Raw genomic sequence first — 14,443 nt, forward strand, 5'->3', positions numbered from 1 at the left:
GCTCAGCCCCCTCGCGAGGGACGCGAGGGAGAGTACAGGTCGACCGAAGAATGAAGGCCGAAACAGAGGCAGAAAAAGCAATAGGGCGGGAACAGCAAGAGATACCAGAAGGCAAATTTCAATTAAAAGAGGGGCAAACCAACTTTGGAAAGCAAATGAAAAGCCGCGTCTGGCACCTAGTCTAGTCTTCATGTCTTCTCACCAGCGCGGAGCTAAGTGCTGCCACTAAGACATGGGAGGGAGCTCCTGAGGCCCAAGGGCGGCACTCCTGAGACTCCGGGGTGTGTACATCCCCACTCATTATTACATGAGAGTGTCACGAGCCGAGACCTTCACAGGCGCTGGGCCTTTCTTCACAGGCACTGGGCCTTTCTTCAGGGGTAGAACTTCCGGAGGTGATAGATGTTCCAGGCGTTCTGGATGGGTACCACGTCTTGTGTCTCCAGGTGCGTGGCACCAGGCCTGGAGACATGGACGACCTTTAACGGGCCCTCCCACATGGGTGAGAGCTTATGCAGCCCTTCCCTGGAGAGTACCCGCCTCAGGATGAGGTCACCCACCTCGAGCGTCCTGGAGCGGTCGCTGCAACAGTGGTACCGCCGCAGCGCCTGCTGGTATCTTGCCGCCCGTAGTGCAGCCTCGCAGCAGCGTTCCTCCCCCAACACGAGGTCCATCCTCCGCGTGGCGTCCTGCTGTGTCTCATCAAACACCAGGACCCGTGTGGTACGTACATTTTGCATCATGCTTTTATATCGATATTTATTGCATTATGGGCTGTTATTACACATTATGTCACAATACTTATGCCTATTCTCTCTTATTTTACAAGGTTTACATAAAGAGGGAGAATGCCGGTAGCTGGGATTCTGGGCTGGAAAAGGAGCAAATATTAGAGACCTATTCTGCACAGCTCCAAAAGTCCTGAAACTTCATGGAAGTTATTTCCAGAATATATAAAAAATACTGAGCGCAAGAAGTTCCAGAGGGGGCCACACCCTGGCCAGGAGGGTGGGGGCGTGCCCCCTGCCTCGTGGGCCTCCTGGTGGCCCTCCGATGCCCATCTTTTGCTATATGGAGTCCTTCGATGAGAAAAAAATCATAAGAAAGCTTTCGGGACGAGACTCCTCCGCCACGAGGCGGAACCTTGGCGGAACCAATCTAGGGCTCTGGCGGAGCTGTTCCGCCGGGGAAACTTCCCTCCCGGAGGGGGAAATCATCGCCATCGTCATCACCAAAAATCCTGTCATCGGGAGGGGGTTAATCGCCATCAACATCTTCACCAACACCATCTCCTCTCAAAACATAGTTCATCTCTTGTATCCAATTCTTGTCTCTAAGTCTGGGATTGGTACCTATGGGTTGCTAGTAGTGTTAATTACTCCTTGTAGTTGATGCTGTCGGCGTTCTGGGAACGGGGGTCCCCAGACTTGCTTGCCTGCGGCCCGCGGCGTGGCTCAAAGGGGGCCCCAGCAAGGCCCATCTTCATCAACACAGACCCAAGACCCTCACGAGGGGCCAAGCATCGCGGGGCGGACGACACGGAGCTTCCTTAGGCGCGGCCTCATCAGGCTGGCTCATGAGGAGGCGGAGAGATCAAGGCGGGGTACCTCATGAGGTGCCCGTGATGCAAGCCATGACGACCAAGGGTGCCAGGCGGGAGCCAGCCTGCGCAGTGTCCTCCTTTCCTCTTTGGTGCAAAGGGATCAAGCGCAGGCGAGAGCATCAAGCAAAGGCACCCGTTTCGGTGCAACGAGACCAAGACCAGCCCAACGGCAGGGAGGAAGTCATTGTGGAGCCCAGGCTAGCGTCACCACCAGAGCCTTTGGTAGGCGAGGACCAACTTTAGTCAGGATAAGTGTACTAGATGTTCCCCTTCAAAATGGCCAATTGTTGGCGCCCTTCCCGCTCAATATTTGGGAAGAGGCCCATGACCTTTGCCTATAAATAGGGCTAGCCACCCCCAGGGTAGCAGGGGGAGAGAGGAGGAGAAGGGTGACTGAACTCCTCCTGGCAGTTCATCGCCCCGGCCAAGAACAGACCCTCGCGAGGCTGTTCTTCCTTGTATTACTCATCATCATCAGCCCAAGAGGCAATCCACCAAACCACACTGGAGTAGGGTATTACATCACAACGGTGGCCCGAACCAGTATAAACCCTGTGTCTCTTGTGTTGTTCTTTCCATAGCTTAGATCTTAGCGAGACGGTGGGGTGCAGGTAGGTAGAAGGCGAAATCTCCGTGCGCACCCCAGTGTTCGAACCTCAAGGGTTTGCCAGAACCCGAAATCCGACATTTGGCGCGCCAGGTAGGGGTGCACCGGAGTTTCCCCTTCCGCCACCACCACGACCTGCCTCGCGATGAGTAGCGCGTCGCCCGCTCCGGCTGCCGGCGCCAACACGGGGGCCAGGGGGCTCCGAGCCCTGGCCCCAGCTCTGCAACGAGTACGGTGGCCAGACAAGTTCAAGCCAACGACGCCGCCGCGCTACGGCGGCCCGACTGGTCCGCTCGCCTTCTTGCTGGCGTACAAGGAGGCCATCCTCGAAACCGGAGGTGATGATAGGGTCATGGCCAACTGGCTTCCCATGACCCTGACCGGTGCTCCGCGCGCATGGCTGCTCCACCTGCCGGCAGCCTCCGTGGCCTCTTGGGAGGAGCTCCGCGGCCTCTTCCTCGCCCACCACGCTACACCAACACCCCCGGTTGTCGCGGCCCTCCTGGGCGGCTCGCAGGTGCCGCCTACAAGTCACCACGTCAAGCCGTTCATCCGCCGGATCAGCACCGCTTCCACGCGGCAGGGGGCTCTCCCGTACCAGGCGACGCCTAAGGCTGGTCTGACCTTCAGTTCGGAGGACCACCCCTCCAACTCGTCTTGCTCGGGTGCGCTCCCCATGCTGTGCACCCCCACCATCTACCAGGTGGCCGTCACCAGAACTCTCATCGATGGGGGCGCGGGCCTCAGCGTGCTCTCGGTTGAGGCCTTCAGCCTCCTCTGCATACCCCTGGAACGGCTGCAACCCAGCCGGCCCTTCTCAGGCGTTGGGGGCGGGTCATCCAGCTCCTTGGGACAGATCCGGCTCCAGGTAACCTTCGGCACCTACGACAACTTCCGCACGGAGCTGATCGACTTCGACATCGCCCCCATCGGCCTCCCCTACAACGCCATCCTCGGCTATCCAGCGCTGGCCCAGTTCATGGCCGCGTCACACCCGGCGTACAACCTCATGATGATGCCCGGGAGCAGCGATGTCCTCACCGTGCACGGGGACGCCGGAGACGCGCTGCGAGTGCTCAAGCTCGCCTACAAGACGGCGGCTCGAAGAAGAAGAAACAGTTGTTCACCCAAGACAAGGCAGAAACCAAGCAGATACCCGTCGATGAGGACGGTTCCACCAACGCCACTTTCACCATAGGCGCCAACCTCGAGCCCGAGCAGGAGGAGACCCTGGTCAAGTTCCTGCATGCGAACAAGAAGGTATTCGCTTAGGAGCCTGACCAGTTGGTGGGGATCCCTAGGAGCATAATCGAGCATCACCTCAACGTGTGCCCCAACATGTGCCCTGTGAAGCAGAAGGCAAGGCCGCAGTCCACAGAAAAGCAGGCCTTCATCATCCGAGAGACCCGCAAACTAGAAGCCGCTGGGGTCATTCGCGAGGTACGATACCCAGATTGGTTGGCCAACCCTGTCGTTGTGCCAAAGAAGGGAGAGAAGGAGCGCATGTGTGTCGACTTCACCAACCTCAACAAGGCATGCCCGCAAGATCCGTTCCCGCTCCCCCGCATCGACCAGATCACCGATTCCACCACAGAATGCGACCTGCTATGCTTCCTGGATGCCTTCTCTGGGTATCACCAGATCAAGATGGCGATAGAAGACGTCAAAAAGACAGCCTTCCTAACCCTGTGTGGGGTGTACTGCTACACATGCATGCCATTTGGGCTGCGTAACGCCGGGGCGACCTTTCAGCGGCTGATGCACATCACCTTGGGCCCGCAGCTAAATGTTGAGGCTTATGTCGATGACATTGTGGTGAAGTCTCGGGAGGCCAGGACCCTGATACAAGACCTGGAGGAAACCTTCGCGAGCCTCAATGCAGTGAACCTGCGGCTCAACCCAGAGAAGTGTGTGTTCGGAGTCCCCTCAGGCAAGCTCTTGGGTTTCCTCGTGTCCCACCGAGGCATCGAGGCTAACCCAGAAAAGGTCAAGGCGGTCGAGGACATGAGCCCGCCAAAGACCCTCAGAGAAATGCAGAAGCTCACTGGGCGCGTGACCGCGCTAGGGCGATTCATCTCCAAGTTGGGGGAGCGAGCGCTGCCCTTCTTCCAGCTAATGAAGAAAAAGGGGCCCTGTGAATGGACCGAAGAGGTCGACAACGCTTTCCAAGATCTCAAGAGATACCTGACCAGCCCTCCGGTCATGGTGGCTCCGCGCCCTCAAGAGCCCTTGGTGCTTTACCTGGCCGCCACTCCCTACTCCGACAGCGCAGCCCTGGTGGCAGTTAGGGTGGAGCGTCGAATCAAAACCACAGCAGCAGCCCGGGACAAGGCAAAACAGGGACATGGAAGGCCCACAGAAACCGCCACCGCGGCTGAGGAGGATCAGCCGCCACAGAGGAGTGCACCGGGGGCGAAACAGGCCCCTCTCCCAGATAACCATCCTCTGGAAGCCTCATCCCCTCAGGAGGCGCCATGGTCTCTGGAGGGCGCCACTAGCACTGACGCACCCAACCTCGTTGAGCACCCAGTGTACTTCATCAGCACGGTGTTGCAGGACGCAAGGGCACGGTACCCCATGCCTCAGAAGCTCCTCCTCGCGCTACTGGTGGCCTTGCGCAAGCTGCGGCACTATTTTCAGGGTCACCCCATCAAGGTCGTCTCGTCATACCCCTTGGAGAGAGTGCTCAGGAGCCCTAACTTAGCCGGAAGGGTAGCTGAGTGGAACATAGAACTGCAAGCGTTTCAGCTTGAATTCAGCACGACCAGCGTCATCAAGGGAGCAGCATTAGCGGATTTTGTGGCAGAATGGATGGAGGCACCAGGCCTCAAGGCCGACGAGGATTAGTCCCTCTCCCCGGGAAGTGAGGCGCCAGAAGGCTGGGTCATGTACTTCGATGGGGCGTTCTCCAGGCATGGCGCTGGAGCTGGGGCGGTGCTTATATCGCCCACTCAGGACAAGCTCTACTATGCTATATAACTCTATTTCCAGCAAGGTGAAAAGGTCTCCAACAACATAGCGGAGTATGAAGGTCTAATAGCGGGCTTGAAGGCCGCAGCTGCCCTGGGGGTGAAACGCCTCACCATCAAGGGCGATTCGCAGCTCCTTGTCAATTTCTCCAACAAGGTGTACGAGCCGAAAGATGAGCACATGGAAGCCTACCTTGCAGAGGTCCGCAGGATGGAGAAGCAGTTCTAGGGGTTGGAGTTGCAGCATGTGCCCCGTGGCACCAATCAGGAGGCCGACGACATCGCCAAACGAGCGTCCAGGCGGTTACCTCAGGAGCCTGGCGTCTTCGAGGAGCGGCTCTTCAAGCCCTCGGCCCTGCCGTCATTGTCAAACACGGCTCAGGCTCGGGAGGAGCTCCCCAGCCACCTACCTGAGGAGCCCCGGTCTGTGGCCCGGCCTCAGGAGCACGCCTGCTCCTGACGATGGAGCCTCAGGAGGGGGACTGGATCTCGGAACCCCGGAGTTACTTAACACAAGGGACCCTGCCGGAGAAGGAGGAGGAGGCGGAGTGTGTGGCATGGCTGGCCACGGCATATTACCTCAAGGATGGAGAGCTCTACCAGAAGTGACCAAACGATGTATCCCTGCGCTGCATCTACAGGGAGCAAGGAAAGGAGCTGCTGGAAGACATACACGGCGGAGACTGTGGACATCATTCATCATCACGGACCCTAGTCGGCAAGGCGTTCCGTAGTGGGTTTTATTGGCCCACCGCACTCAATGACGCCGTCGAACTGGTAAAGGCTTGTGAGGCCTGCCAGTTCCACGCCAAGCAGATCCATCAGCCGGCAGGAGGCCTGCAGACTATACCCCTTTCGTGGTCGTTCGCAGTCTGGGGGCTGGACATCCTGGGCCCGTTTCCTCGGGCGCCAGGGGGCTACCCCTACCTCTACGTCGCCGTGGACAAGTTCACCAAGTGGGCTGAAGTAGAAGCCGTCTGCACCATCCCCGTGGGTTCCGCGGTCAAGTTCATCAGGGGCATCGTGAGCCGGTTTGGGGTGCCGAACCGCATCATCATAGACAACGGTACACAATTCACCAGTAACCTCTTCAAAACATACTATGCTAAGCTTGGAACACAGATATGCTACGCTTCAGTGGCGCACCCCCGAAGCAACGGCCAGGCCGAGCGAGCCAACATAGAGGCCCTGAGTGGCCTCAAGACTAGGACGTTCAAGAAGAAGCTGGAGGCCTGCGGCAGAGGTTGGTACGATGAGCTTCAGTCCGTGCTGTGGTCCATCCGCACAACCGCGACCAAGCCGACTAGAGAGACCCCATTCTTCCTGGTCTACGGAGCCGAAGCGGTCCTCCTTCACGAGGTCAGACGTCGCTCTGCACGGGTCCTGGCGTTCGACGAGGCGCAGCAGGATGCCATGCGGGGGATGGACCTCGTGCTGGGGGAGGAATGTCGCTGAGAAGCCGCGCTGTGAGCGGCGAGGTACCCGCAAGCACTGCGACGATACCACTACCGCAACATCCTCCCCAGAACTCTTGAGGTAGGAGACCTCGTGCTCAGGCGGGTTCTCTCCAGGGAGGGACTGCACAAGCTCTCTCCCATGTGGGAGGGCCCGTTCAAGGTTGTTCATGTTTCTAGGCCTGGCTCCGCGTGCTTGGAGACTCAGGAGGGGGTGCTAGTCCAGAACGCATGGAACATCCAGCACCTCCGGAGGTTCTACCCTTAAAAAGGCCCAGAGCCTGTGAAGAAGGCGAATGCCTGTGAAGCTGTCACGTTTTGGAAAAGGCCCAGAGCCTGTGAAGAAGGCGAATGCCTGTGAAGCTGTCGCGTTTTGGAAAAGGCCCAGAGTCTGTGAAGAAGGCGAATGCCTGTGAAGCTGTCATGTTTTGGAAAAGGACCAGAGCCTGTGAAGAAGGCGAATGCCTGTGAAGCTGTCGCATTTTGGAAAAGGCCCAGAGCCTGTGAAGAAGGCGAATGCCTGTGAAGCTGTCGCGTTTTGGAAAAGGCCCGGAGCCTGTGAAGAAGGCCAACGCCTATGAAGCTCGCCGCCTGTGACACTCTCATGTAATAATGAGTTGGGGCTGTACACGCCCCGGAGTCTCAGGAGCGCCGGCCTCAGGCCCTGGGGCTCCCTCCCACGCCCAGTGGCAGCACTTAGCTCCGTGCTGGTGAGAAGACGTCGAAGACTAGATTAGGTGCCGAACGCGGCTTTTTCATTTGCTTTCCGCAGTTGGCTTGTTCATTCTCATTCAAAGTTCTGTTGAAGCTGTTGCCGTCTTTGACTTGTGGTTCTTCGACTTTTCACTCTCCTGCCTCGATTTCTCTTATGCAAGGCCCCGCGAGGGGGGCAGCCGAGCGCCCTCGTGAGTGTTTCCGTCCTAGTCGTTCAAAGGTTTCGCGACCTGGGTCCATTACAGGAGTACCCCTCCAGTCCGTGCCCCACGGGCACCGTGACACGATCAAAGGGCCTGGGTCGGTCGCCCCCCGCCACGGCTGGGTCCGGGAACTATCTACGCGCGCCACGTAGCCGGAAGGCACGATAACGGAAGCAAAGCGATGATTAACAGCAATAACCCAAACACGCCCCCATGGGGCTCCACGCTACTATCTTTTTACCCAGGAAAAAGGAAAAGAAAGAGCAAATCAGGCGCAGCTCGCCTCACACTGGCCTGCAGGGAAGACTCGGGCTGCCTCCGGGGCTCAGGCAGACTCCCTCTCGCGCTTCACCGAGGCGCGACGGCGGGCAGACGCGCTACCACCTTCCAGGCAGGTATGACGGCGTGGAGGCTGACCGCGGCCACCGCTAGAAGAGTCACCGCCTGAAGAAGAACTGGTGAAGCTTGGGGAACCCTGAGCGCCACCAATCACGCAAGCGCTGTCCTCTCCATCATCGTTGGGGCTGGGTCCTCGGCTGCGGTCGTCATCCTCAGGGCAGCACCCTGCGCGGCGACCATCTTCCCCAAATACCCTCATGTAGAGGGTGGCATCACCGTCAAACTTGAAGTGCAAGGTGCACCGACGGCTCAGGCCACGCGCGCAGGCAAACGTCTGCCAGCCGCGGGTCAAGGCCAGGCTCCCGGCTGCGGAGACCTCCAATGAGGCTCATGAGGCCCTACTGCAGCAGCCGTCTGCCTGAAGCCAGAGGCCGCCCGGGGCGCCGGCCGGGAGCTCTCCGAGGAGGAAGCGAGGAAGTTGAAGCCGGGTGCTAGTCGGCTCCGCCGACCACACAACAAACTCCGGCAGCACCTCTGCAGCGTGAAAGCGCGGCCTAGGGGAACGCGCGACCGAAGCACGCCCCCCGACCACAGCAGTCCGCCCGTCACCATGCTGGCAATCATATCCACGGCCGCGGGTAGCTGCCGTGGTGGCCACAGGATGTTTGCGAGGGTGACCTCGGCCGCGCTTGGGTGGGGGAGAGGCAGGCTCAACCTGGCGAGCCTTCCCCTTCTCTGCGGCCGAGAACCTCCTCGACGGAGCCATGAAGAAGAAGGAGAAGCAAGGGGGGATGAACTGGAACGGCGCGTGCCATTCTGTACTTATAGCCGGCGAAGGCCAATCGTCGACCTCCACGATCGCAGGTAATCATGACTCGCTTTGCATTCAGGGACTTGTCTGATCCATGCAGTTGCCGAGGCGCCGTGGGGAAGTGGAGACACCCACGTCCAATCAACCACCACGCGGCGCCCAAGGCCGCAGGCTGTTAGGGCCCGCGGAGCTTCGCTCTTGCCCTTTCGCCTCCCTGCACGGCCAAGTCCGGGCGCGCCTCGGGCCCGGGGGCTACTGTCGGCGTTCTGGGAATGGGGGTCCCCAGAATTTCCTGCCTGCGGCCCGCGGCGTGGCTCAAAGGGGGGCCCAGCACGGCCCATCTTCATCAACACAGACCCAAGATCCCTCGCGAGGGGCCAAGCCTCGCGGGGCGGACGACACGGAGCTTCCTCGGGCGCGGCCTCATCAGGCTGGCTCGTGAGGAGGCACAGAGATCAAGGCGGGGTACCTCACGAGGTGCCCGTGACGCAAGCCATGACGACCAAGGGTGCTAGGCGGGCGCCAGCCCGCGCAGTGTCCTCCTTTCCTCTTTGGTGCAAAGGGAGCAAGCGCAGGCGAGAGCATCAAGCAAAGGCACCCGTTTCGGTGCAACGAGACCAAGACCAGCCCAACGGCAGGGAGGAAGTCATTGTGGAGCCCAGGCTAGCGTCACCACCAGAGCCTTTGGCAGGCGAGGACCAACTTTAGTCAGGATAAGTGTACCAGATGTTCCCCTTCAAAATGGCCAATTGTTGGCGCCCTTCCCGCTCAATATTTGGGAAGAGGCCCAGGGCCTTTGCCTATAAATAGGGCTAGCCACCCCCAGGGTAGCAGGGGGAGAGAGGGGGAGAAGGGTGACTGAACTCCTCCTGGCAGTTCATCGCCCCAGCCAAGAACAGACCCTCACGAGGCTGTTCTTTCTTGTATTACTCATCATCATCAGCCCAAGAGGCAATCCACCAAACCACACTGGAGTAGGGTATTACATCACAACGGTGGCCCGAACCAGTATAAACCCTGTGTCTCTTGTGTTGTTCTTTCCATAACTTAGATCTTAGCGAGGCGGTGGGGTTCAGGTAGGTAGAAGGCGAAATCTTCGCGCGCACCCCAGTGTTCAAACCTCTAGGGTTTGCCAGAACCCGAAATCCGATAGATGCTAATTGGTTTATTTGGTGGAAGATCATATGTTCAGATCCTATATGCATATTAATACTCCTATGATTATGAACATGGATATGCTTTGTGAGTAGTTACGTTTGTTCCTGAGGACATGGGAGAAGTCATGGTATTAGTAGTCATGTGAATTTGGTATTCGTTCGATATTTTGATGAGATGTATGTTGTCTCTCCTCTAGTGGCGTTATGTGAACATCGACTACATGACACTTCACCATTAATTGGGCCTAGAGGAAGGCATTGGGAAGTAATAAGTAGATGATGGGTTGCTAGAGTGACAGAAGCTTAAACCCTAGTTTATGCGTTGCTTTGTAAGCGGCTGATTTGGATCCACATATTTCATGCTATGGTTAGGTTTACCTTAATACTTTTGTTGTAGTTGCGGATGCTTGCAATAGAGGTTAATCATAAGTGGGATGCTTGTCCAAGTAAGGACAGCACCCAAGCACCGGTCCACCCACATACCAAATTATCAAAGTACCGAACGCGAATCATATGATCGTGATGAAACCTAGCTTGACGATAATTCCCATGTGTCGTCGGGAGCGCTTTTCTCTATATAAGAATTTGTCCAGGCTTGTCCTTTGCTACAAATAGGATTGGGCCACCTTGCTGCACTATATTTACATTTGTTACTTGTAGCTCATTACAAATTATCTTATCACAAAACTATCCGTTACCTATAATTTCAGTGCTTGCAGAGAATACCTTGCTGAAAACCGCTTATCATTTCCTTCTACTCCTCGTTGGGTTTGACACTCTTAGTTATCGAATGGACTATGATAGATCGCCTATACTTGTGGGTCATCATGACTCTTTTCTGGCGCGTTGCCGGGGAGTGAAGCGCCTTTTGTAGGTGGAATTTGGTAAGGAAAAATTTATATAGTGTGCTAAAATTTACTGTCACTTGTTACTATGGAAAGTAATCCTGTGAGGGGCTTGCTCGGGGTATCTTCACCCCGACCAGTAGAGCGAAGGGTTGCTCCTCAATCTACTGAACCTACTGCAAATGAAAATCTCTGCTTTGAAATTCCTTCAGGTATGATAGAAACACTGCTAGCTAATCCTTTTGCAGGAGATGGAACATTACATCCTGATGAGCACCTAATATATGTGGATGAAGTTTGTGGATTATTTAAGCTTGCAAGTATGATCGATGATGTTATCAAGAGGAAGGTCTTCCCTTTATCTTTGAAGGGAGATGCATTGACATGGTATAGGCTATGTGATGATATGGGATCATGGAACTACAAATGATTGAAATTGGAATTTCATCAGAAGTTTTATCCTATGCATCTTGTTCATCGTGATCGCAATTATATATATAATTTTTTGCCTCATGAAGGAGAAAGCATCGCTCAAGCTTGGGGGAGGCTTAAATCAATGTTATATTCATGCCCCAATCATGAGCTCTCAAGAGAAATGATTATTCAAAAATTTTATGCTCGGCTTTCTGATAACAACAGCACCATGCTCGATACTTCTTGTGCTGGCTCTTTTATGATGAAGACTATTGAATTCAAATGGGACTTATTTGAAAGAATTAAATGCAACTCTGAAGATTGGGATCTCGACGAAGGTAAGGATTCAGGTATGACACCTAAGTTTGATTGTGTTAAATCTTTTATGGATACCGACATTTTCTGTAAATTTAGCACTTCATATGGACTTGACTCTGAAATAGTAGCTTCTTTCTGTGAATCTTTTGCTACTCATATTGATGTCCCTAAAGAGAAGTGGTTTAAATATCATCCTCCCGTAGAAGTAAAAGTAGCTGCACCTATTAAAGTTGAAGAAAAGACTATCACTTATAATGATCCTATTGTTCCTACAGCTTATGTTGAGAAACCACATTTTCCTGTTAGGATAAAAGATCATGCTAAAGCTTCAACTGTGGTTCGTAAAAACAATATTAGAACCTATACACCTCCTGAGCAAGTTAAAGTTGAACCTAATATTTCTATTGTTAAGGATCTCTTGGCTGATAATATTGATGGGCATGTTATTTATTTCTGTGATGAAACTGCTAGAATTGCTAAACCTTCTGCTAAAGATAAACAAAGACCTGTGGTAGGCATGCCTGTTATTTTTGTTAAAATAGAAGATCATTGTTATAATGGCTTGTGTGATATGGGTGCTAGTTCTAGTTCAATACCTATTGACTTGTACAACGAGATTATGCATGATATTGCACCTGCTGAGTTAGAAGATATTGATGTCACAATTAAACTTGCCAATAGAGATACTATTTCACCAATCGGGATTGTTAGAGATGTTGAAGTCTTGTGTGGGAAAACTAAATATCATGCTGATTTTCTTGTTCTTGGTTCCCCACAAGATAGGTTTTGCCCCATTATATTTGGCAGACCCTTCTTAAACACTGTTAATGCTAGGACAAACAGCAAAAAGGATGTTATTACTATTGGTATAGGTGATATGTCTCATGAGTTCACCCTTTCTAAATTTCATAGACAACACCGTGAAGAAGAATTGCCTAGTAAAGATGAAATTATTGGTCTTGCTTCTATTGCCGTACCTCCTAGTGATCTGTTAGAATAATATTTGCTAGAGCATGAAAATGATATATATATATATATATATGAATGAAAGAAGGGAAGTAGATGAAGTGTTCTTTAAACAGGCACCTATTCTGAAACACAACTTGCCTGTTGAAATCTTAGGGGATCCTCCTCCACCCAAGGGTGATCCCGTGTTTGATCTTAAACCTTTGCCTCATACTCTTAAATATGATTATCTTGATGAAAATAAGATATGTCCTATTATTGTTAGTGCTAACCTTTTAGAGAAGGAGGAAGAAAAACTATTGAAAACTCTGAAGAAGCACCGTGCTGCTATTGGATATACTCTTGATGATCTTAAGGGCATTAGTCACACTCTATGTAAACACAAAATAAATTTGGAGAAAGATGCCAAACCAATTATTGATCACCAACGACGACTGAATCCTAAGATGAAAGAAGTGGTAAGAAGAAATACTAAAGCTCCTTGAGGCAGGTATAATTTATCCTGTTGTTGATAGTCAGTGGTTAAGTCCTGTCTATTGCGTTCCTAAGAAGGGAGGTATTACTGTCGTTCCTAATGATAAAGATGAATTGATTCCACAAACAATTATTACAGGTTATAGGATGGTAATTGATTTCTGCAAATTAAATAAGGCTACTAAAAAAGATCATTATCCCTTAACTTTCATTGATCAAATGCTAGAAAGATTATCCAAGCATACACATTTTTGCTTTCTAGATGGTTATTCTGGTTTCTCCCAAATACCTGGGTCAGCTGATGATCAATCTAAGACCACTTTTACTTTCCCTTTCGGTACTTTTGCTTATAGACATATGCCTTCTGGTTTATGTAATGCACCTGCTACCTTTCAACGATGCATGATGGCTATATTTTCTGATTTTTGTGAAAAGATATGTGAGGTATTCATGGATGATTTCTCCGTTTATGGATCCTCTTTTGATGATTGCTTAAGCAACCTTGATCGAGTTTTGCAGAGATGTAAAGAAACTAACCTTGTCTTGAATTGGGAGAAATGTCACTTTATGGTTAATGAAGGTATTGTCTTGGGGCATAAAATTTCTGAAAGGGGCATTGAAGTTTATAAAGCTAAAGTAGATGCTATTGAAAAGATGTCGTGTCCCCAGGACATCAAAGGTATAAGAAGTTTCCTTGGTCACGTCGGCTTTTATAGGAGGTTCATTAAGGACTTACCAAAATTTCTCGGCCTCTGACTAATTTATTACAAAAATATATACCATTCGTCTTTGATGATGATTGTGTAGAAGCATTTGAAATACTTAAGAAAGCATTCATCTCTGAACCTATTGTTCAGCCACCTGATTGGAATTTACCTTTCAAAATTATGTGTGATGCTAGTGATTATGCTATAGGTGCTATTCTAGGGCAAAGAGTTGATAAGAAATTAATCATTATTCAATATGCTAGTAAAACTCTAGACAATGCCCAGAGAAATTATGCTACTACTGAAAAAGAATTCTTAGCACTTGTATTTGCTTGTGATAAGTTCAAGCCTTATATTGTTGATTCTAAAGTAACTATTCACATGGATCATGCTGCTATTAAATATCTTATGGAAAAGAATGATGCTAAACCTAGACCTATTAGATGGGTTCTCTTGCTAAAAGAATTTGATTTGCATATTATTGATAGAAAGGGAGCTGAAAACCCCGTTGCAGATAACTTTTCTAGGTCAGAAAATGTTCTTGATGACCCACTACCTATTGATGATAGCTTTCCTGATGAACAATTAAATGTCATAAACACTTCACATACTGCTCCATGGTATGCTTCTACTCCATGGTATGCTGATTATGCTAATTACATTGTTGCTAAATTTATACCACCTAGTTTCACATTCCAGCAAAAGAAAAAGTTTTTCTATGATTTGAGACATTACTTTTGGGATGACCCACATCTTGATAAAGAAGGAGTAGATGGTATTATTAGACGTTGTGTACCTGAGCATGAACAGGAATAGATCCTATGCAAGTGTCACTCCGAGGCTTATGGAGGACACCATGCTG

This window comes from Triticum urartu, chromosome 2A (genome assembly GCF_056163025.1).
Source record: "Triticum urartu cultivar PI428250 chromosome 2A, HENAU_Tu73, whole genome shotgun sequence".
In the NCBI taxonomy this organism is placed as follows: domain Eukaryota; kingdom Viridiplantae; phylum Streptophyta; class Magnoliopsida; order Poales; family Poaceae; genus Triticum; species Triticum urartu.